The sequence below is a fragment of the Rhinatrema bivittatum genome, chromosome 8 (assembly GCF_901001135.1).
Source record: "Rhinatrema bivittatum chromosome 8, aRhiBiv1.1, whole genome shotgun sequence".
NCBI classification, from domain to species: Eukaryota; Metazoa; Chordata; class Amphibia; order Gymnophiona; family Rhinatrematidae; genus Rhinatrema; species Rhinatrema bivittatum.
The window spans coordinates 43,951,561-43,975,237 of NC_042622.1; the positions used below are offsets into that span (position 1 = coordinate 43,951,561).

The following is a 23,677-nucleotide window of genomic DNA, read 5'->3' on the forward strand; positions in this document are numbered from 1 at the left end:
AAGATTGTAAGCCCTCTGGGAATAAGGAAATATCTATAGTATTTGAATGCAATCTGCTTCGAAGTGCCACAAAATGCACAATATAAAAAATAATAAAAGAAGAACTGACTTGCCTTTTCACAACTGGCAAAATAATAGGATTGAAGGACATTGACACAGTATTGTTTGAAATTTAGAGGGATTAATCTTTCATCCTTAAAAACTTAAAAATCAGCATCAGTTCTGAATCCAAAAACTTTTATTGTAATACAGCAAAGATATGCAAGATCCAAAACTGTTACATAAATCCAGGAGAATATAAAATCAAGTAAGGAAAAACAGCCCTTCCCAAGCTCCACAGCCCCCACCCACTGCCAGCCCACTGCATTGATTGCTATAAAATCTCATCTTACATGTCACGCTTTCTACAGAGGCATTTTAAAACTTGACTTTCTCTGGATTGAACCAGGTAGCAAGGCAGTCTCTTCCTCTTCCACACTGAAATTCCTGGTAAAAGGAAAAGGAAGTGATCGGGCAATGGAAGATGCTATGTCCGTTATTCCTCGGGCGACAGTTCCCTGAGCAAGCCTCTCCAGGGGATATAGTTCATATCGGTGGAGATTAGCACACAGTCCTGAGAAGAAAAAGACAGCAGAAAGTATACCATGCCATATAAGTGTTTACTATGACTTTTCTAATTGCAAGAACTGAAATGGAAATTCTGGCTATTCGGTTATGTGACATCGTTCAGTACTGATTCATGTGAATGCAATAATGCCATTGGGCTATAGATGGCAGCATAGCCTTTCTTTTGTCACTTCTCCAGTCTGCATTCCTTAGTTTTGGAGCAATGCCTGTATTGTTTCCAGCATAACCAGTTGGTTTACTCCAATGTAGTCAGGAGGTAGGAGGAAAAGTAAGAAACCAGACTTATAGGAACAAGATTCCTACGTTCTCACCTGGTTAATAGTAATGACAGGATTATGCAGGGCAATGTCGGCCAAGGATGGAAGAGGGAATCCTTGCCAGAGCCTCTCTGAAAGATACAATGAAAGAAATCTGTTAGGTAGTCCTGCTATAAGCTGTGAGGAACACGAACATGTGAAAGAAAAGTCAATTTCTCTATTTTTCTCTCATGAAAAAAAAAATAAAGCTCTGGAATTTAATTGTGATGCAAAGATCAGTGCAGAAGACTTGCACAATCAGTGGATGTACAGAAACTAAGCTTTTTAGTTGTGTGAAAATACATCATAATGAGGAAAGCTCCATCTTTTGTACTTTTTGGCTATTGGCAGGAAGTTAGTGAATAGAGCATAGTTGCTATGAAAATTGACTATTACCTTATCTGACTGAAAGCAAAACATCCGATGCTCAATGCTAATACAGTAATTTAATCTTAAGGACTGATAAACAGTGAAAAAGTAGGTATGACTCTGTCCTCAGATCTGCAAATATTGGCCTGGGATTTACTCAGTTAATCAGTTTTGATTTGGTTCATACTGAGGATATTTTCAAATGACATGAAAGCACAATGAAAACAAGCTGTTTCATTTGGTGTCATTTGAAAATGACATGAAGAAAAAAATGCCCATAAAATTCATTTTAATTTCATTAGTTTTTTGTTTTTATAAGGATGGAAGACTTGCCAGGAATTTTGACTTGGATTGGCCACTGTTGGAAACAGGATGCTGGGCTTGATGGACCCTTGGTCTGACCCAGTATGGCATGTTCTTATGGGTCACTAGCAGAACCCATCCTACCAGCAGCCAAAGTGGAGCAGACAGCCTGGGCTACTCGTGGACCCATTTCCCCCCCCCCCCCCCCCCCAGAGGATTAAGTAGACTGGAGACAGTCTGCTGGCAGATCCCAGCCCCCTTAGCTGCTGTAAGGTCAAGACTGCTGGCGGAGCCAATGCAGCCAGTGGACAAAGGAGAGAGGAGATAGCCCAGGTCCCTGGCTGACCCCATCCTGCCAATGGAGTGGAGATGGTCTGGGTAGCTGGAGGAGGTGAAAAGGAGGAGAGCGGCTCACGATAACCAATGTTTGGGTGTGTATGGAGAGAGTGGGGAATAGAGGAAGAAGAAATATGCATGGTGGTGGGTCGGCAGGCATGGGACAAGTTCCATTGGCAGGAGACAAAAATGCTGGGGAAGGGGGATATTTTTGTTTCCATTAGAGTCCAGAGGAAGAAGGTCCTCACTGACTGTAACAGAGGCAAATTGAAATGACTAAAATGAAAACAAATTTTAAACGGAATGGCTTGAAACAAAACAAAAAAATTAGAAAAAAATAATTTTTTTCCCGGCACTCTCCTAGCTTATATCCAACTAAATCCAAAAGGCTGGAATTTGTTTGAATTGATTTATATAAAAAAAAGCAGTCATATTGAGAATAACTTTCAAACAACTCCGTGCAGCCACAAATGTGTTTGTTTAAGACTGCTTGGAGATGTATGATAGAATTTTACAACCCACGTGTCTCAGATACACACATCCTATAACCCAAACCCACAACATACACATGCTATGTAAGCTTACGCGCAAATACATGCAATCCATTGAAAGCGAGTATTTCAATGCATTGAATGCGTGCATTTTTCCTACCAATTTTAAGAATACACGTGCATATGTTTTGTACTCAAAATAAGGTAGGACTTGCCTATGTAAAATCCAACTGTATATTTTAAAACATGCATGCATAATTGAAATTATCAGAGTGGGCTCGATCCTTTTCATTGCGTGCCGAGACAATTGTTATCCTACTTGCAATTTCTCTCAACCTCAGGGCTTGTTCTAGCTTTGGTGAGAGTTCACTTAAGTGCCCATTGTGGTGTACCATGTCTTGGTCGATAACAGGCCAGCTCAACTCATTCTCTCATCTTCAAATTCATGAAAGGGTTGTGGAGCCTGCATCCATCAATTTACAAACCTCAGGTACCATGGGTTTTAAATGTACTTCAGCGTCTCATGGGTCCACCCTTTGAACCATTGGACTTCACCTCACTCAAATTCTTGATATGGAAAGTGGTCTTTCTAGAAGCAGTGACCGCCGCATGATGTGTCAGTGAGCTTCAGGCCTTTGTACACTATGCTTCTTATTTGCAATTCTTCCAGAATAGAATGCTGCTCTGCATACATCCAAAGTTCCTACTGAAGGTTGTGTCGGCCTTCCATCTCAATTAGTCCAAAATCTAAACTACTTTCTCTCACCAATTGCATGCACATGCCAGGGAAAAGTGACGTCATACTTTGGGCTGCAAATAGGCTCTTGCCTATTACAAGAGAGGAACTCAGCCCCATCCTAATAGGCTGGGTAGCCCAGTGACCAAATGCACCTTATTCAACTGGATAACAGGTTGTATTCAACAATGTTATACTGCAGCAGGACTTGACCTCACTAATCCAGTCAAAGCCCATCAAATATGAGCTATGGCTTCTTTCATCACTCATTTAAAAGATGTTTCTCTGGAAGATATCTGCAAAGCTGCCACATGGTCGTTTGTACACTCGTTCATTTCATACTACTGTCTGGACACATTTTCGAAGGCTGACAGCAGTTTTGGACCGGAAGTGTTGCAGAATGTAGTCTCTTAGTCCACTCTCCACTGTAGAGTCAGCAGCAGAGGCAACAGCATCCCAAAGCACCAAGAATGGTATGAACACCCCATGGAACCATGGGAGGCAAAGAGCACCAACAGTTGCATGAACAGCCCAAGCCACTATGAGAGGGGCAATGCAGAACAAATAGTGGCACAAACACCCTAAGGTACCAAAAGAGGGGCAAGATATCATCATCCAATCAGGGTCCCCTTCCCTCCTGAGGGACCCGAGATTACCTCCTGATCTGCTGCTGGGGTCCCCTTTCTCCTTGGGGAGCAGATGTTACCTACCAATCTGCCACTGGAGTCCCCTTCCTCCTGGAAGACCTGATGTCACCTGCCGATTTGCTGCTGGGGTCCCCATCTGTCGGGGGGGGGGGGGGGGGGAACCAACTCCACCTTTGGATCCACCTCTGTCCTTAAGCTCTTCTTCCTCAGTAAGAGGATTTTTCCATTGCTTGGGTTTACATCTCTACTAGGCTCATGGTTTGCTTATTACTCAGTAATTCAGGCCCTCAGCAGTCTCCACTTTCAGTGATTCTAGCTTAAGTTAAGCTTGGAGGAATCACCTCATATCAGCCAAAAGGCCGACTATGGAAAGAGAACATGGGCAAGTCCTTCCATCCTGTCTGGCCTTTTATTGTGTCTGAGAACTATGTACCCAAGAGTTCTGACTCCCCTTGTTAGTCAGGGTGAGAATCTGTGTGCTTCCTAGGACTGTTTTTCAGTACATTTCTTTCACAAATCCCACTCTCAGTCAGAATTCTGCAATGTAAGACTTCTTCAGTCAAAGTTCTGTATGTAGGATTTTGCTATCCTTTGTTTTTAAAGTGGTGTTTCACTGTAAGTTACCAGCAGTAGTCAAGGGAGCTGTGAAATGCAAATCCCCTACCTGTTACTATAAGCATACAGTAACATGCTTTTTCATATGTAATCAGGAATCTTGCCTGGTACTGGAGCTTGACAACAGAGTATGCACTTGATAAATCCACATGCAAATCCTCTACCTGAGTTCTTAACTCATTTATTCAAAGTCATTTAAGCACCTTCATAGTAAATGGTCTGACAACCTTTTCAATCTCTCTCTGGTTTTCCTGGGCTGGCACCTCATGTTACATAGTTACATTGCCCTCTTTTTTTTTTTTTTCTGCTGTAGTTTACTTAAATGGTAGCATGCTCTTTACCCTCCTCTCCATTGGAAGGGTGGATTTCATCAAGAAAATATAAAAAGGATGGTTGAATTGTTTTTCAATTCAAACCAAAATTCATATTTCTTAGTTAAAAGTTTGTAACATGTCTATACTTGATACATACTTGATTTTTGTACTTGGTAAATTGAATATTTGTAAATAGTTTAATTATTGTTTAAAAACTAGGAGTATTTATGTACATATTTTTGATTTGGTTCAGAGTTTTTGTTTGGTGTCCTGTTTTGTTCATTTCATGTGGTTTGGATCATAAGAACATAAGAACATAAGAAAATGCCATACTGGGTCAGACCAAGGGTCCATCAAGCCCAGCATCCTGTTTCCAACAGTGGCCAATCCAGGCCATAAGAACCTGGCAAGTACCCAAAAACTAAGTCTATTCCATGTAACCATTGCTAATGGCAGTGGCTATTCTCTAAGTGAACTTAATAGCAGGTAATGGACTTCTCCTCCAAGAACTTATCCAATCCTTTTTTAAACACAGCTATACTAACTGCACGAACCACATTCTCTGGCAACAAATTCCAGAGTTTAATTGTGCGTTGAGTGAAAAAGAACTTTCAGATACTCATTCATTTCATTTGGATCATTTGTTTCCATTAAAGTTTCCATTAAAGTTAAGGGGGAAGGAGTACATCCTATTTTCCATTCAAGTTTTATAAAAGTTGCTGGCGGGCATCAACAGCAGAGGCAACAGCAACCCAAAGCACCAAGAATAGCATGAACACCCCATGGCACCATGGGAGGCAAAGAGCCAACAGCCAAGCCACTATGAGAGGGGTAAAGTGGAACAAATAGTGGCATAAACACCCTAAGGCACCAAAAGAAGAGCAAGGTGCACCAACAGAGACACCAATGCCCCAAGTCATAGCGTGAGAAGTATGGCAGGAAGCACAATGGCATGAAGACCCCGAAGCAAAGAAAGAGAGGTATGGCACTAAGCAAAGTAGCATGAATACTCCAAGGCATATATTAAGGGGCATGGCAGCAAACATAGTAACATTAAAACCCCAAGAATCATACATAGAAGAATTAGTAGAGTGTCACGGTATCATTGAATCTTTTATTCAGAGAAAGCAAGCTGTCCTCTGTTAGTGAGTCACTGGCTACTCTACACACTACAAAAAAATTCACTCTGTATCTCTCTCTATAGGAGGTTTTATACAGACACTGACACATGCTGCATGTCTACTATGTAAGTTCAGTCTTACCCTGTTGATATGCAATTACACTTTGCCCTCTGACAAAGACATTACAGTTTCTTTTGCTGCTAACAGCATAACTAGGACACACTGACAAAGACTGTACAACTTTTTTTTTCTAATTTTCTCTTTAATTCTGGAATTTTGAAACAAGGGGCTTCAAAATCTCTGCCTTTCTGAGAGAGGAATAATGGAGAATAAAATTATTACTGGCTGTTCAAAAAGCTCTTAGTTTCAATTTCACCTAAAATAAATATGATGACATCGATCTATGCAACTTGCAACTGAGAGAGGCTGGTTGAAAAGTTCTGAAATATGATTGGTTCTGTACCTTCCTTGTCCCATCCACAAATGGCCTTGCTTCCTTCATCTACTTTAATGGGACTGAACTGAATAAGCTGAAAAGAATTTGGATGTTTTTGGGAGACTGAGCCCTTTTCATTCTAATGACCCAAATTGAACTGAAAGTTGACTCATTCAGAACAAATTTCACATTTGGATCATTCAAATGCACAGTCTTATTAAAAACAATATGAAAGGTGTTCCATAAAAATGACTTTTTTTGCATAGCGAGAGATGTGAAACTTTGTGCAAAATTAAGTCAATTTGCTACATAATTGCCTCAGAATTTTGAAAAATCTGTCACAGAATTTCTTAACCCTTTCCCCAGAATCTTGAAAAATCTGCCACAGGAAACTGGGGGCTGTTACAATAAGCATACAACAAGTGCTTTGCCATATGTAATCAAGAATCTTACCCACTACTGGAGCTTATGATCTCTATTCTTGACAACAGATTTTGCACTTGATAAATCCAACATCGGCCCAGATTCTGTTAGTATGGTATAAAGTCATCAGTATGCTATAAATGACTCACTGTCAGTTCCTGGAACCCCTTGGATTAGTGCAGGTAAAGAAACATTCAATTAACCTCACCATTAATAGCTGGCATAATTGTATAACGCAGAACACGTTCCATAGCATTCTCCAGAGCTGATGCCTGAAACAGGAAACACAGCTGTGAACCTGTCACTGTGATACACGAGCAGTCTCTCACATCTTTCAGGTATGGAATTTTTACTGTTGTGCTGTTGCTCTATTTGGTATGGTGGTAGAAAAATACTGTAATACATAACATGTAGTTAACATTTTTCCACTAAATTTAAGGAAATATGGATCTTGTCTGCTCACTGTGTCCTTGATGATGGGAATCCACCAAAACTTTCAGGAGAAAGAATTCGGAATCAGCCAGCCCTGGATCCTGATGGGTTTGTAAAAATTTTAATAAAAGCATGCACCTCAAATCAAGAACTTACATCAACATCACCAACTGCAGAGTTGATGTCATAGATCTCAAACCTAAAGGAGAAAGAACAGTGCAGGATTCTTATTTTAAAAAGTTTCTTAATAACTCTCATCCTGCAATAGTTCATGCAGAGCGATGCTGATGTTCAACAGCTGGGCAGCGGATATTCAGCCACACTTTATTTAAAGTGTTGTGTCATTTGATTTAGGATAGAGCCATCTGCATCAAGAAACCTCCCCAGGGACCTCCACTAGATGTCCCTAGATTAAGCCCTGAGTTAGGAGAATGGGGTGGAGCACACTAGTCCTGAACAGCACCTCCAGACAGGCTGCTGGATTGGCCAGCTCCAGTCTTCCTTCAAATTTTTGAGAGGCTATGTGCGCAAAAAAATGTTCTTTTGTGCAACTTTTCATAAACTGAGTTCAAATTTGTGCACTATGAGCCAGGGATTTTTTGTGCGCCAGATTATGACCTGTATGTGTGCACACACACACGCACACTGTACCCTCTAAGCTGTGTGTGCGCATGGCTGCAAACAGCTTTTTTTCTGCGGCTGTGCTCAAAGGCGAATTTTAAAAGCCCTACGTGCACCAAAGCTGGGAGAGGTATGCACAGACGTTGGGCCGGTATGCACACAAAACATTTTTTTCAAAAAAAAAGGGGGGGGGGGGGGGGGGGGAGGAATGTCATGGTCTGGGCAGGGCTTGGGTGTTCCTGGATTTTTGAATGAAACCAGCCCGTAAGTATTTACATGCACAAGTGTTTGCCGGGGTCCCAATCTGCATAACTTTACTTCTGAAATGGATGGCGTGTAAGTAATAGGGTTGTGAATCGGTACCAGACTCATTTCCGGTATCGAGTTCAGGTAAAAACCGCGGGAAATCTTCGTTCCCGCGATTCTTACTTGTTTGAATCGGCTGTGTCGTGCCAAAAAAACAAACAAAAACAAAAAAAACACCCCGACCCTTTAAATTTAATTCTTTCACATTCTCCACTCCAAAATTTTTAAACTACCTGGTGGTCCAGCGGGAGTCCCGGGAGCGATCTCCTGCTCTCAGGCCGTTGGCTGCCACTAATAAAAATGGCGCCGATGGCCCTTTGCCCTTAGCATGTGACAGGGTATCCATGCCATTGGCCGGCCCCTGTCACATGGTAGGAGCACTGCGATGGCGCGGGCCATCCCAGTGCTTCTGGGGGGGGGGGGGGGCCGGGAGGGTGGAGGATGCAAAAGAATTAAATTTAAGAATTAAATTTAATGGTCGGGGTGGGTTTGGGGATTATTTTTAAGTGCCCTTTCTTCCCATCCCCCAAAAAAATTATAAGAGAACCCCACAAAAAATTTAGTGAGGTTTTCCTATTGGGTTCGGGGGGCCCCCCGAATTCTGACGAGTTTGAAAATGTCGATATTTTCAATCATCAGAAAAACGATTCACATCCCTAGTAAGTAATAAAACAAAAAGACCAAGGCTAGTTAGTGAGGTTTTAAGAGTTAGGGCTAAAAGGGTAAAAGTGAGCCTTATTAAGTAGGGAGGTTAGGAAATCCTAGCTTTTAAATGGGTGCACTGGGAATAGACTGGGTAAACTGGTAATTGCATTGGCGTGCACATCTACTGAAATCCCCCCACTTACGCGGTAGAGGCGACATTTGCACACACATGTGCGTGTTCATATAAAATTGTGCATACAGCCTATTTTATTTTATGCGCACATATATGCACATATATATTAAGAAGGCCAAGTCCATTGGCGTGAGCCAGCACACCGCATACATGTGTGCCTGTGTGGTTGTTTAAAAGTTACCATCTCTGCTTTTAGCGCCCTGCTCAGGAATTGAATCAGGCAGGGATGAATCAAACCCCTACTCAATCCAAGCCCGCCATTTTATATGAGGTTTACTCCTAATAAGACAACCTATTCTTTATGCTATTAGTGTTGCATAAATATGATGGTGTTTAGAATCTAAGTACATAAGAATTCATCATATATCTGCAGTCTATTATTTTTAGTTTACAATCCAGTCTGTGGCATCACATATCCCTACACCTCCTCCAGAGCAGCAGGAGTCACGTTTATCCTCATGTCATCTCCTGGTGTGACGGGGCCAGTCTCAAAGCTCTTACTGCAAGATCAGCCCCATGACAGCAGGAGATGACATTTAGATAAATGCGATTCCTGCTGTCGCCCACCCCAGGTCACCTTGGAGCCTATCCCATGGCAATTGAAGAGAGAGAGAGAAAGAGAAGACGTAGAGGCTGTCAGTGGACCCCATCCCACTGGTGGCTGAAGATAGGCCCCGGCCCTGTATGTGTGTGGCTGGGTGACAGCCTAGATGGTGGGGTGGTGAATGCTTGTGGGTGTGGGTGACTGCTTGTGTGTGTGTGTGCATGAGTACCGGGTGTGAGAGCCAGTGCATGTGTGTGTGTGTGTGGGAGGGGGATGGGTGGGAGGGGGTGTGGATGACTACCTGGGTGGATGAGATGGTGTGTGTGTATGTGTGTGTGTGAGAGAGAGAGAGAGGCTGTATATATGTGGGGGTTAAGAACCTGTGTGTGTATGGGTGTGGGTGGGTGAGAGGTGGTATATGCGAGTGTGTGGCTGGGTGAGATCCCCTGGGTGGAGGTGTATGTGTGACTGCCTGTGTGTGAGGGTGCCTCCCTCTGTGAGCGGGAGTGAGGGTAAGAGCCTGGGTGGGTGAGAGGCTGTGTGTGTGTGTGGAGGTGGGATTTGAGAGCCTGTGTGTGTATGGGAGTATGTGTCTTGGTGAGATCCTGAGTGTATGTATTGGTTGGGTGAGAGCCTGTGTGTGGGGATGTGTGGGGATGTGTGAGACTGCCAGTGTATGGGTGTGGATGGAGGAAGGAAGGGAAGAAGACAGGTGGAGAAAATGAAAAAACAGAAAGAGAAAAAGAGACCGAGAAAAGGAATGTGGGGAAAAAAAAAACCTGGGATCAACTGATTAGAAAAGATTAGACAACAAAGGTAAAAAAAAGATTATTTTGAATTTTTAGTGATTGGCATGTTATCTTTGGAAATGTGCATTACATATTTATATTTTGTTCTTTCACCAGTATTTCACTGTTCAAAAATTCCTCAGAGTTGGAAAAAAATCCTCTGAGGAATGTTTTCATGACTCTGCATTACTTTACTGATTATCCTGGATATGCCAGCTCATCTCTTCGCTTCCTGGCTCTATCCCCAGAAATCCTGGAGTACTGAAATGCCCTTGACAGAGTTTCTGTCTCAGCAGTGTTACCACGATGCTGATTTCTCTCCAGCTTCATTTATGTGAAATTTTAATCCGTAATATTTTAAGTGCATTTTTGATAACTAATTGTTTTTTGTACGTGGTACAGCCAGAGATCTTGATACCTTTTACATCCATTTTCAATAACTGTAAAAAAGGCCTAATTGTTGATGTTCCAAAAATCCCCAAACTCCTTCTCTTCTCGGCTTCACCAATAAACTATACCCAGTGACAAAATTCAATCCAAGTTACGAGGAGTAGGTAGATTTTTTCCCCCAGATGGACAGAGACTTGGTAATGGTGCAGTTTCATGTGTTAATCCTTGTGGTGGAACTCAGTACTGGACCCTGATTGCAGTCCCTCCAACTCTCAGCTGCTCCGGACTCTTCTCAATTCTGAACAAAGGAGCTTTTCGGTAAAGTACAAAGCAACTAAGGTCTTGCTATAGTTCTGTGGTCCGATATCGCTAATAATTGGGGGGGGGGGGGGGGGGAATACATCTCATTTTGGAAATTCCTGACAATCAAATTTATTGTTGCCTTTGCTCTTTGTTTTCCTTAATTATACAGACCCTTCTTAGAATACCTTCCCCAATCTCCACCTTTCTTTCTTGATCTATTGATTGCTCTCTTTTCTTTCATTGTTTTGTAAGACTCTTCTTCCCAGTAGAATGATACAGTATACACTGTATAACATCTCTAATAATCACCGTCATCGTATGTTATTATTTTAAAATATATGGTTATTACCAGATTAGCCGAAACCCCACCAAATGATCTATGGTTAGCTGGACAAAGGGGAAAGAAAGAGGGCATTCAAGCCCTTTCACTCTTGCACAGTCCCACAGAGAACAGGCATTTTTACTCCCACAGAATTTCACACCTGGGGTATAACCCATCTACAAGTGAGCCTTCAGTCTCAGACAAGAGTAAATGTAACTCCAGGCTCTCTTCTTCGATTATTGCTCAGTCCGTGTTCTTGGTGAGTTTATGTGAAAGTTAGGAAGAGGATTATCTTACCTGTGCAAGGTAAGGGAGCCGGTCAGATTCAGTTCTGATATTTGCAGGATCCGGGTACTGAGACTGGCTTCCTGCAGGGAACAGAGAAGGGATTACCAGAATCAGATGAGATATCTATTTCTGTGACAGACAGACAGACAGACAGACATAACTTTCAGTTTCTCTCAAAAGCAGGACACTCAGGTCTACTGGATAATGATCAGTAAAGAATGTAAAATAAAACCACATCATTTCATTATTTGTATTGTATCAGTAGATACTGAAATCGCGTCTTCCTTTGTACAGATATTTTTAGATGTGGTACTCTGTTCTGTTAATGACCCATGTTACTCTAGTGACCTCCTTATTCATGTATTATGTTTGCCTTTATAGAGGTAGTAGAATATTTCTTCTTTCCATTCCTTCCATAACATGAAGCAATCTCATAAGTGACCAACAGAAACTTTTCATGTAACTTAGATTTTAGAGGGTGATCTCAGGTTAGCTTCTAGTAAGTACATGATTGCATCATTAATATCACCATTAATTAATTATTACTCCAATTCACAGTGTTACCTTGTCACTGTTAGACAGTTAATGGCATCTTGGCCCCCTAAAAGATGACTCAAGGGGTTCATTAGTTGGGCGGTGAATGAACACGCTTGTACTTCCACGGTCCATATGTTTTGTGCAGAGGACTAAAATCAGAGCTATTAGTACTCACTTTTTAGCAGCACTAAATACATTTAAAATATCTTATTTATTGAATTGTTACATTTTATAATATGAGGTTTGACAAAGACAGGCTGTAACACAGGTAGAGTAGTAGGAGAAGGCCAATGTTTAATCCTAACTAATCAATCTCAAAGACATTATGTTGCAACTCTTCTGAAGTCAATGTACTCATCAAAGCCTTATCTAGGGAATCAGACTAAATTTAGCGTCATGCTACAGTTCTTACCAGGTACAATGAAAGACAGCTTTGGTGTTTGAGTCTGGCAGCACTGTAAATGCCTTGAGGAAGCCCATCATATTCAGGGTCAGATTGCCAGGTGCAGTAGTCACCACAGGTACTCGAGTGGCTGAGACTGTCATTGCCAAGGGCAATGACTCAGGATAGTGCAGCATATTCTGTAGAGATTTTAAAACACAGAAATGAACATAACTGTGTGATAATACAATACATTCTATCATGGCATCATAATATATATATAATGAACAAAAAGCTAGGGATGTGCATCCGTTTTCCACATATTTGAAATCCGCAACTTCTTTTTTGCTATCTGTTAAATACGTGGGGAGGCGAAATGCATCGCGACTCCCCTCCTGATCCCCACAAGACTTGCCAAAAGTCCAGCGGGGGTCCGGGAGCGACCTCCTTTCACACCGGCCACCCGATCCTAATACTCAAAATGGCGCCGATCGCCGCCATTTTGAGACTCAAAATCGCCGTCCCGCCAATACTCAAAATGGCGCCGATCACCGTCATAGTGAGGGCAAAGGCGATACTATGACGGTGATCGGCGCCATTTTGAGTATTGGGATCGGGCGGCTGGCGTGAAAGGAGGTCGCTCCCGGACCCGCGCTGGACTTTTGGCGTCTTGCGGGGGTCAGGAGGCCCCCCAAAGCTGGCCAAAAGTCCCTGTGGGTCCAACGAGGGTCCCGGAGCGACCTGCCATCCGACGCCAGGCCAGGTCTCAAAATGGCGCCGATAGCCTTTGCCCATACTATGTCACAAGGGCTACCGGTGCCATTGGTCAGCCCCTGTCACATGGTAGGAGCACAAGATGGCACCGATGGCCATGTCACAGGAGCTGACCAATGGCACCGGTAGCCCCTGTGACAAAGGCTATCGGCGCCATGATGAAACTAGCACCGAGGGTGTGAGTGAGTTCCTGGACCCCACTGCTGGACCACCAGGGAGTTTTGGTAAGTCTTGGGGGGGTCAGGAGGGTGGGGGGTTGTAGTTAATTTAGTAGTAACTTATTTACAGATCGACAACTTATTGAATTCTCCATATGTCCGATTGAAATGGAATTGACCCCCCACGAATACGGATTGCGTACGCAACGAAAACTTTTTGCCTGCACACCTCTACAAAAAGCTCCTCCCTGGTTGATACTAAAAAAAACCACCACTTTTAAAAATCTTTAGATTGAACGATTATAGAAAAAGTGTATCAGCAAGCTTGACATGTAAGACTGGACAGCTGCTCAGTCTCCGTTGGTCTTCTCAATTATGTAAAATGATGTATTATTCATTCTTCAAATCAATGCAAAAACACAGTTGGCTTGATAGTTTTATTTGCATTATAAAAAATAAAAACAATTTGCATTGATTTGAGGAATGAATAATGCATCATTTTAGATTAATATCTGGGTACATGATTGAGAAGACTGTTGGAGATTGAGACAGCTGTCCAGTCTTACATGTCAGGCATGCTGATACACTTTTTCTAAAACGGTTCAATCTAAAGATGTATTTATTTATTTATAAGGTTTTATCATTACATGATATTAATGAAGATATAACAAATAAATTAAAATACATAAAAATAAATGCCACAATTAAAGGGGATTAGAAGAAATAAAGAAATTAAAGCAAATTCACAGCTATCCAAGTGAACCCACTGAACTCAGACTAAGTTGCCTGTGTTTTCTCACACAGAAAAAGTCTCAAGATGGAGAGTGTTATGGCTAGCGTCAGTCTCGAGCAAGCACTTGAGGCTTGGCATACCAAGGCTCTCCAAGTGGAAGAGAAGTGAGGTGTGCCCTTGCAGTGGTGAAGGTGGTCCAGGTCCCGGCCACTCAGCCGACCTACACGCCCCGGGAGACCACACTATTATGGTAGTCTCTGAACAGTCCTCCGACCGTTCCCAGCCCTTTCGGACCTGCCGCAGGGAGAAGCAGAGGCGGCAGGCTGAACGGAGGTCAGGTTGGCACAGGAGTGAAGTGGAGAAAGCAAGATCTTGGAACTTGGAGCAAAGCACAGAGGAGTTCAGGACGAAGACAGGAACAAGAGGGATGAGCAGGACCCTCAGATGCCCTACCAATCCATTGCCAATGGGCGGCCCCAATGGACGGTCGCGGACCACACTGTCTCCTTTGTGCCCTACACAGCCAAGAGGCTGGTCGCAGACCACGAGAAGAGCGGGAGAAGCTTGGGAAGTCACACAGCACAGGGTAGTGGAAACCCCTCGGGTCCTCTAGAGTTGGAACTAGGAATCAGAAGCAAGAGTCTAGGAACTTGGAACAGAAGCAGGAACTCTCAGAGGCATGGGTCCCACATCCTGGAGCATCAGGACTGGAACATCAGAAGCAAGCAGGAACATCAGGACTGGAACATCAGAAGCAAGCAGGAACATCAGGATTGGAACATCAGGAACAAACAGGACCATCAGGAAGTCCAAGGGAGACATAGCCTAGGTGACTAGTACCATTGCCAAAGCAAAGACTGAGTGAAGAGGAAGTCCTTTTATAGGACAGGAACAAGCAACTCCCTGGGAGGAGTTCAGATGGGCCACACCTGGCTGGCCCTACAACTGCAGAGAAGAGCTGCAGGCCGACCCCTAGGGAGGAGGGCGTGGCTCAAACCAGGAAGTCTAGGCGAAGACTGAAGCAGGCCTCAGGCAGGCCCTGAGGACATCGAAGGCCTCCCAGGCCATGGAGCAAAACCTGGGCAACAAGATCAGGCGAGACCCCGGCGTTGGAGCGGCCTCCAGAGAAAGGTGAGAGGCCTCCCAAGGCTCCAACTACGGGAGGAATCGTAACAGAGAGCATCAACAAAAATGAATTTGTTCCTCTGAAATAATACCTCACACTTGCAAGGGAATCGCAGAAAGAAGGAAGCATCTAAATCAATAACACGCTGCTTCAGTGCAAGAAATGGTTTCCTTCTTACCTGAGGTGCCCTGCAAATGTCAGGAAAACTCATCTCTTTGTGATCACAAAACAAAACATTTTTATGTTTGAAATGCTGACAAAATACTAAATCTCTGTCAGAATTCATAACAAAAGATACAACAAAAGTTGCACAAGAAGTAATATTGCCTTGTGATGTCTATAAGAAATGGGACATATCTAAGCTATCAAAAGGAACAAGTATATCTAGACATCCTTCCTGTTCATTAGTAACTTTATTAGCTTTGCATAATAACATAAAAATGGCAGAAAAGGACCAAATGGTCCATACAATCTGCCCATCAAGCTTCCGATAATAGTATCCGGGGTGCCATGCAGGTTACCTCATGTTTCTCATAAGGGTAGCAACTGCTCTCCATGCAGTTATTCCCAACCCATAGAAATTTACTGCTAGTAACATTTTTTACTGGGTCTTGAGCCTTTTTGGAAATTCAGACAGTGCTACTTGACCTTTGCGTATGGACTTGAGCGTAGAAGCTTTAGGAGCATAATAGGAATTAGATAACAAAAAATTATTTTCAGAAGCAAATTGTAATACCTCTGTGAAATATTTTTTGAATAACTGAATTCCAGACATTAAATGGGTCTGTGGAAAATTCAGAAGATGAAGATATTTAAATCTCATCTTTTCCAAAAGCACTTGATTAAATGTAAGCTCAGGTTATCTTTAATAGCAGCTGTAGCATTTGATTGTAACAATTTAGAAAAGAATAGAGTTTCCATAGTCCCAAGGCTTGAGTCCAAATCAGAAAACTTAAGAGAAGTCTCAGAGGTAAAGGTGCATAATTGTGAGACAAGTTGGGTTAAAGTAGATTCCAGTTGAGTCACTGCATTCCAGACGTCCCATAAGGAAATCTCAGGGAATTCAGAAGAACAGTCTCCCACCTTATTGATACCATCAGGAGTCATAATAAGGACAACAGAAGCTGGAATATGAACCAAGGAGATTCCTTGAGTTCTGAAGATTTTTAAAGGTGGTGATTTTTAGTATTAACCATGGAGCTCTTTCAGTGCATGTTCTCATTTTGATCTACTTTTTTGCTCTTTGGTATTTTTTGAGTACCATAATACATATATCAAAGGACAGTGGATCTGAATTTTTCGAAAGCTAGTAGATTAAAAACCTGAGTGAATGATTTGCAGAAGAGATTTCTGAAATAAAGTGCAATGTTTATTTAGCATTTGGAATCCATCCCTACTATTTTGCACACATATCAATGAGCATGAAGAAATTCCAACTTCACCCAAACTGTGCCTTAGATAATCTTAATTGGATCAGAGAATTAGACTGATAACAGATAACCTGAGCCCTAAGGAAACGCCAGCTCATGGCAGATAAGAACACATATGACCTCAGCTATCTCACTGAATTTAATCTTGTGCCGGAAACACTCTTTAATTCTGGCACACATAATAGTCACTCATTCCTGGAGAATAAATCATTCTTAGTGCATACAGTTGAGACATGCAGTGCATCTCTCTTATTGGTCTCGCTGGCACTTGTGAGACCAATAAGATTAGAAATCAGTAGGCACTGTGCCACGAAACCTGGGAAGAAGAAGAGAATTGGCAAAACTTCAAGGGAGATAGAATATACCATTCATAAAATAAAAATAGCCCACCTCAGAAAACACATGGTTATATCCATCGGTTCTTAACCAAAATGCATTGGGAAACTGAAAGGAAATTCAAGAAATGTTTATAATAAATTAAAATGTTTTTATATGATCACTTGTTACATATTACCCATTACAGACCAAGATTACCCTTCTATAAATGATATGTCAATATAACATATTTGAAATCCCCTTTCTCATGAAGGCAGTTGTAGTCAATACATGAACTGAAGCCTAGTGCTCCATGTCCCACAACCTGCCCCATCTTGCCCTTGGTGTTCTTCAAATGCCTGCCTGATGATACCCACATTCCTGAATTCTCTGACTATTAAATAGTCTGTCCAAACTTTTGAAGAAACAGGGCCACAGCTTTATTTAGATTGTAGTTCTGTGCATTGCTCTTTACCTGTCTATACATGGATATCACCAAAAGATGTAAGACAGGCATTGAGCCTTATTATCATTTTTGTATATATTTGAGAGAAGTACGTTTAATTAAATTGGACAGTCCAAAAGCCTACATGGAATTATGCAAGCTTAGACGTTTTTCCGGAGAGAGGACGAGGATCACAGCAGGATCAGTGGCAGTGTATGAATCTTGCTTTATTTCTGTGAGTTCTAGTATCCATGCCAAGGTCAGCATCCTATCCCACCCTCCTCAGACAATTGCAACTCCCCACAGACCTTGTTTTCCCATTGATATTTCCATGTTCTAAGGGAGCTCCTTAAGAGTTGCAGTCAGAATGCAGTCAGAATAACCAATCTTTTATGACCCAAGCATGAAGTGAGTGAACATAAGGGGTTAATATTCAGTCACTGGCAAGATTGCAAAGTTATCAGGGTAAATTTATCTGACTAACTTTGAGGGGATATCCATGGTGTAGCTACTACTATTGAATATAGCTGTATAAGTTTATCCAGTTATCTTTAGGACTATTCTAAGGTACAATTAGAGGTAGACGGATAATTTATCTGGTTAACTAACTACCCTGGAATGCCCCCAAAATACCACTGTGTAATGAGTTATCAAACTAAACCGTAGCCAGGTAAATGGGGGAAATATTTAAGTCATAATTTCTGAAATCCGCTTGGAGACCAAACCTGGTAAAAAAAAAAGCATATAATATCAAATATTTGTGATAAAAATTGGCATTTAGCCGGATAATTTGTGAGTCACCCGACTGAATATAGACCCCAAGATGTGCTTTTACTTTAGGTACACATTCTAAAATGTTTAAAGATCATGAATTATGAATTTACTAAATTATGAACATAAATGAAAGTTGCATGAATGGACGGTAGATAAGCCGAAGCATTGATAGTTGAAGATACTGCTCACAAGTTGCAAATTTGTGCTGGTTCAACCCCTTTCTGAGTCTCAGATCTGCTTGTATTATTTTTCCAACTAAATTCCATCCACTGAAAAACTTGGCACAAAGTCCACGGGCCCTTTGTACTTCTCAGCAGTTTTTTGAAAGGGAAATGACCTCATATAATTTTCCTTGGAAAATATACTACAAAGTCTGGTGGTGCAAAGGGCCTTTCAGGTAAATTGTCAAAGGCCCATACGCGTATATTTCGGAGTTTACGCGCATGGTTAGGCCTTGGGCGTGCTGTGTGCATTTTACAACAGGCCCGGCCACTTGCATAAACCCCGATACGTGTACAAGTGCTGGGCCTGTCAGAAGAGGCGGGCTGGAGCGAGGAACGGACGGGGGAGGGCCGGTACAGCACCATTAGTTGCTTCTGCTCCAGCGGAGCATTAAGTAAAAAAAACAAAACAAATGGGGATAGTTAGGGTTAGGTTAGGGGTTGAGGAGGAGAGGGGTTAGGGATAGGAAAGTTCCCTCCCAGTCTGATCCTTAATTGGAGCGGACTGGAAGGGAACTGGGGGAGGCCCGATTACGTTGCCACAAGTAGTTTACTAAAATTCACTCCTGCCCCGCGCACCCCACCCGCACATGTGCACCGGATTTTAAAATCCAGCGTGCATGTGCGCGCGGCCATGAAATTTTATAACATGCCGGCCCGGGAGCGGGAGGATGGCCCGGAGTGGGAGATCACTCCCGGGACCCCCACTGGACCACCAGGTACCTGTAAAAAACTCTTTTGGGGGGTCGGGAGGGTGGGGGAAGCTAAGGGGTTTGTTTTAAAGGGTCGGGGTGGGTTTTTTGTTTATTGGCTCGGGCGCAGCTGATAAACAAAACCGCAATCGGGCCCGATGCAAAAAACCCCACATGTGAATCGGAACCGGAATCCGAACCGATTCCGGTTCCGATTCACATCTCTAATCAGCGCCATTTTCTTGTATGGAAGAAAATGATAATGGCACCGGCCTCAGTCTGCCAGCGCCATTTAACAATTGCAACACTGGCAGGGCAGAAGTGAAGAGGGATCACGCCAATCCCCTGAAAAAGGACGTCTTGGGCTAAAAAGATCCAGGCAGAATTGAGGGAGGAACCAGAGAGTATTTTTTTTATTTTTATTTTTGCATTGCATTGCCCTGCTTTTAAAATGAACCAATGTAAATGAAAATGTTATTACAATTTCACATTTCATATCCATTGAATGTGCATCCCTATTCCTCGGCTGAAGAGTATCACAGTTATTGTTGTTATACTGAATGCCAGGGCTATGGCTTCCACAGTAGCGACATTTTATTGGAAGTGAAACGGAGATTCATGAACTACCCTGCAGCTGTTTTCTCTCTCCCCATCCATCTTTCTCTGACGGTTCTGCTTATGGTGTCGGCATAACTCACCTTCTTGTTCGTGACAGTAATGTGTAAGGCATCGGTCATGAAATAGCTGGATGCTAAAGTGTTAAAAAAATAGTTTGAGAGGCCAGCATGGAGCATGTGGTTTTTATCTTCTGGAAGAGCGATTGACTCTGGAGTGACTGGATACTCCACTGGATTTCCAACTGGGTAAACTTCTCCCTAAAAAGACAAGGAGGGAAATCACCAGGTTATATGAGGATGATCTTGCTCATGGGGTTAAAATTGTTAGGGCATCCACAAATAATTTTTATCTGTCATTTATCTCCAGAGAGACACTTGGGGGTTGATTTTAAAAAACCTACTGAGCAGATAAGATAACTGGATAATTTTACTCAGTTATCTTGAACTGGATATGCAGCTGAAACTAACTGGCCAGTTCTGCAGATGAGCATCCTTCTAAATCTAACCGTTCAGAATATCAGTGGTTAGATTTAGGTCTGCTATTTGTCAGGCCAGAGTTACATGGCTAAACAGAGCTGGCATGCGTGGGACATACCTGTTAACTGGCTAAGTCCAAAATCCGCCCAAGGACGGCTTCTAAGCTCTTCCCCTTTTGAATGGCTAAATCTTGTGGTTTTAAGCACATCAGTGCAGCTGGTCAAAGAAGGGGACTTTTTAACTGGTTAGGCTTACATGACGAAAACCCAATTTTCACCACTTTCATCTTTTGAAAATCAACACCTTAGCTTAGTATTCAAAATAATATGCAAGTTCAGTGTAATCACACTTACAGTTACAGAAATTCATCAGTAATTATGCAGCCCTGTAAAGTCATTTACTGTTACAAAAGCTGCATTACTTGATATGGTATGGTGGAATATGGTAAAAAAAAAAAAGAGAGAGAGAGAGGACTTCATGAAATAAAAAGCCCTTTTTCCCCTGTCTTACTATTTTACTAAATCTATAATATCATCTGGAAACTAATAGCTTTATGATGACATAGCATTCTGAACTGGAAAAGTACAATGTGATGTCATGACACATTCCCTCTATGCAAGACTTGGAAAGTATGCTCATGCTTATTTTGCTTAGTAACAAAGATAATACGACAATGAAATCACAAGATTTGCACCTGCCTCTTATTTTTAACAAAAGTTTTTGCCAGAAATGCCACACAAACAGATTTTGTTTTCAGGGTTTCAGTTCTGAGTTTATATCAGATAAATTCTGCATACATTTGGTCTCTTTTAATTTTCCTGAAAACCAGGGCTGTTTGCAGCTTTTCAGGGATGAAGAATGGTCTACCCGTGACCCAAGGCACATTTCAGAGATCATTACTGTACCTTCAAATCCAGGTCAATGTGTTGGTTCGTTACTTCCGGGGCATCCACCAGAAAGTACTTTATTTCAGTATAAACATCAGGCTGGATCTCAACTGCATGATTAGAAAGTAAACCAAAAAGCAAGACAATTATTTGACAAGATATATGAAATGCTGGATAAAAGAAAATAAAGGTTATCCAATTCGAAGTAATGTACAATAACTTGGAGGAAGACTCAGCTAATTTAGTCCAATGCAATATGATATATATAGGACTGCCAGGATCAACTTTTTGAGCTTTTCAGGTCACGCAGAATGCTGCGGCCAGGGTATTGGTAAGGGCCTGTCAAATCAAATACATAATCCCGTCACTCTTCGGGCTACACTGGCTACCATTTGCATTGAGGATATCATTTTCAATTCTTGCTTTGATTTTTAAAGTTATGAATGCAAAAGTACGCCAGAATATTAGTGCACTACTGAAGATCTATAGTCCTTAATCAATCGCTGCACTCACAAGAGAAAAATATATTAGAAACACCTTCCCTGAAAGCTATGCACCTATGTGAGAGGAGAGAGAGAGAAAGAGCAATTTCAGCTGCAGGACGAAAGATATGGAGTGCTCTGGCAGATGTTTAAAGGACCAAAACAGACTTAAAATTCTTCAGGAGAAACTTAAAGATGGCTCTTTTTACAGAAGCTTTTGCTACTCTGCAAGCATTCTTGTTGAGCAATTGACTGTATTTGCTTTGTGATGACTAAAACACCATTTCCAGTTTTACCAGTTCATCCCCAGTTCACCCAGTTAAAAGATAGGTCCTCCAACCCCCCCTCCCCCCTCGTGGTTTGATAGCTTTCACTCCCCTCAGTTAGTACTGACCCTTAAAGCTTCACAGATTCTTTATTTTTTAACTTACACGTTATCCATTGCAGAAGTAAAGTTACATGGGAGGGACCCTCGACCTGTACTGGATCACATGTTATAAAATCATCACGACCATGTGTGCGTGTCGGGAATTTACCCCAGATTGTATAAAACGCGAGTATATCATATGCACTGTTGTATAATGTTCCAGTAAATCAACGTACAGTCACATACACGTGTATATGCTGTCACGGGCAGGTTTTTTGAAAATTATCCTCCCTAAGTTTTGAAAATTCACCTTAAAATGTATTTATTTATTTGATTTATATTCTGCTTTTTGGCACTTCAAAGCAGATTACAATCACCGTAAAATGTATGTTTGTGACTGGAATCAACTGGTAAAGAAAGCATCTCCATCTGTAACTCACCTAAAAATGTGTGCAGCTCTTGATTCAGGATACTGATCACATCTTTCACTTTTGGACACAGCTATACAAAAAAAATGTAAAACATGGCAGCATTTTTAAAAATGATTATACGGAAAACTTTCAAGGGCCTAAGGCTTTCTCTTGAGCGACTCAACCAAAAAGTTGTATGTATGCTCACATGTGTACTAGCACAACCCACAAATTCTTATGTACACAAATCTCATTTGAAAATTCTGGCTAACATCTGCGGGTACTTTGTGCTCACAGACTTTAGCCCTCTGCAGGCTGTTATGAAATCGCCCTCTCTAGGGGTATTTTGGAGCATGTGCTCCGTGAATGAGGTATGTAAAACCTCACAGGGGAATTGTGAAAGGAGTTACACATGTCAATGTAACACACTATCATAGCAATTTTCAAAAGTGCACTTTGGGGCAGATTTTCAAAGGGTTACGCGCGTAAAATACGCGTGTAACCCCCGAAAAGCCGCCCCTGCCTGCCCCTGCGTGCGCTGAGCCTATCTTGCACAGGCTCGGCGGCGCGCGCAAGCCCCGGGACGCGCATATCTCCCGGGGCTTGCAAAAAGGGGCGGGGGGCGGTCTGGGGCGGGGCAGGGCCTGAGCCTCCAGGCGCAGCGGCCATTTGTCTCTGTGCTCGGGATCGCGGGCCGGCCATCGGCCGACATGCATAACTTCTTCAACAAAGGTAAGGGGGGGTTCTAGGGAGGGCTGGGGGTCGGGGAAGGGAGGGGAAGGTACGGGGAGGGGGGGGCGGAAGGAAAGTTCCCTCCGAGGCCGCTCCGATTTTGGAGCGGCCTCAGAGGGAACGGAGGCAAGCTGCGCGGCTCGGCGCGCACAAGTTGAACAATTGTGCACCCCCTTGTGCGCGCCGACCCTGGATTTTATAACATGTGCACGGCTGTGCGTGCATGTTATAAAATCGGGTGTAGATTTGTTCGCGCCGGGTTGTGCGAACAAATCTGCCCCTTAATGCGGGTAAATCCTGTGGACAATTCAATGGTATATATTGTAGCAATTTTCAAAAGCCACTTATATGGGTAAAGTACATTTATACATGTAAAACCCAGTTTTAAGCAAGTAGGTGCTTTTGAAAATCATGCCCTCACTGAAATGAAAAACACTAGATTATTATTATTTGCAACACAACTATGAATTTTTTTTTTAGCCAAAATAAGAGAAAGAACCTTCCATAGACAGAAATGAAACATTTCTAATTGACCTTTTCAACACTTAATAAGCTTGTACTGGCAACTTTCT

At 42.3% G+C, this 23,677-nt stretch overlaps 1 long non-coding RNA gene across 1 annotated transcript; it reads right to left on the reverse strand.

Moving 5' to 3' along the window:
* Nucleotides 1-358: 358 nt before the first annotated feature.
* Nucleotides 359-20,655, reverse strand: LOC115098037. Its single transcript, XR_003858395.1, has 9 exons — nt 20,581-20,655; nt 19,832-20,008; nt 17,077-17,130; nt 12,496-12,665; nt 11,556-11,626; nt 7,303-7,345; nt 6,923-6,986; nt 939-1,015; nt 359-613 (listed from the first exon to the last, which is right to left on the reverse strand). It is a non-coding gene; the product is annotated as an uncharacterized LOC115098037 (long non-coding RNA).
* Between the last annotated feature and the right edge of the window lie 3,022 nt (nt 20,656-23,677).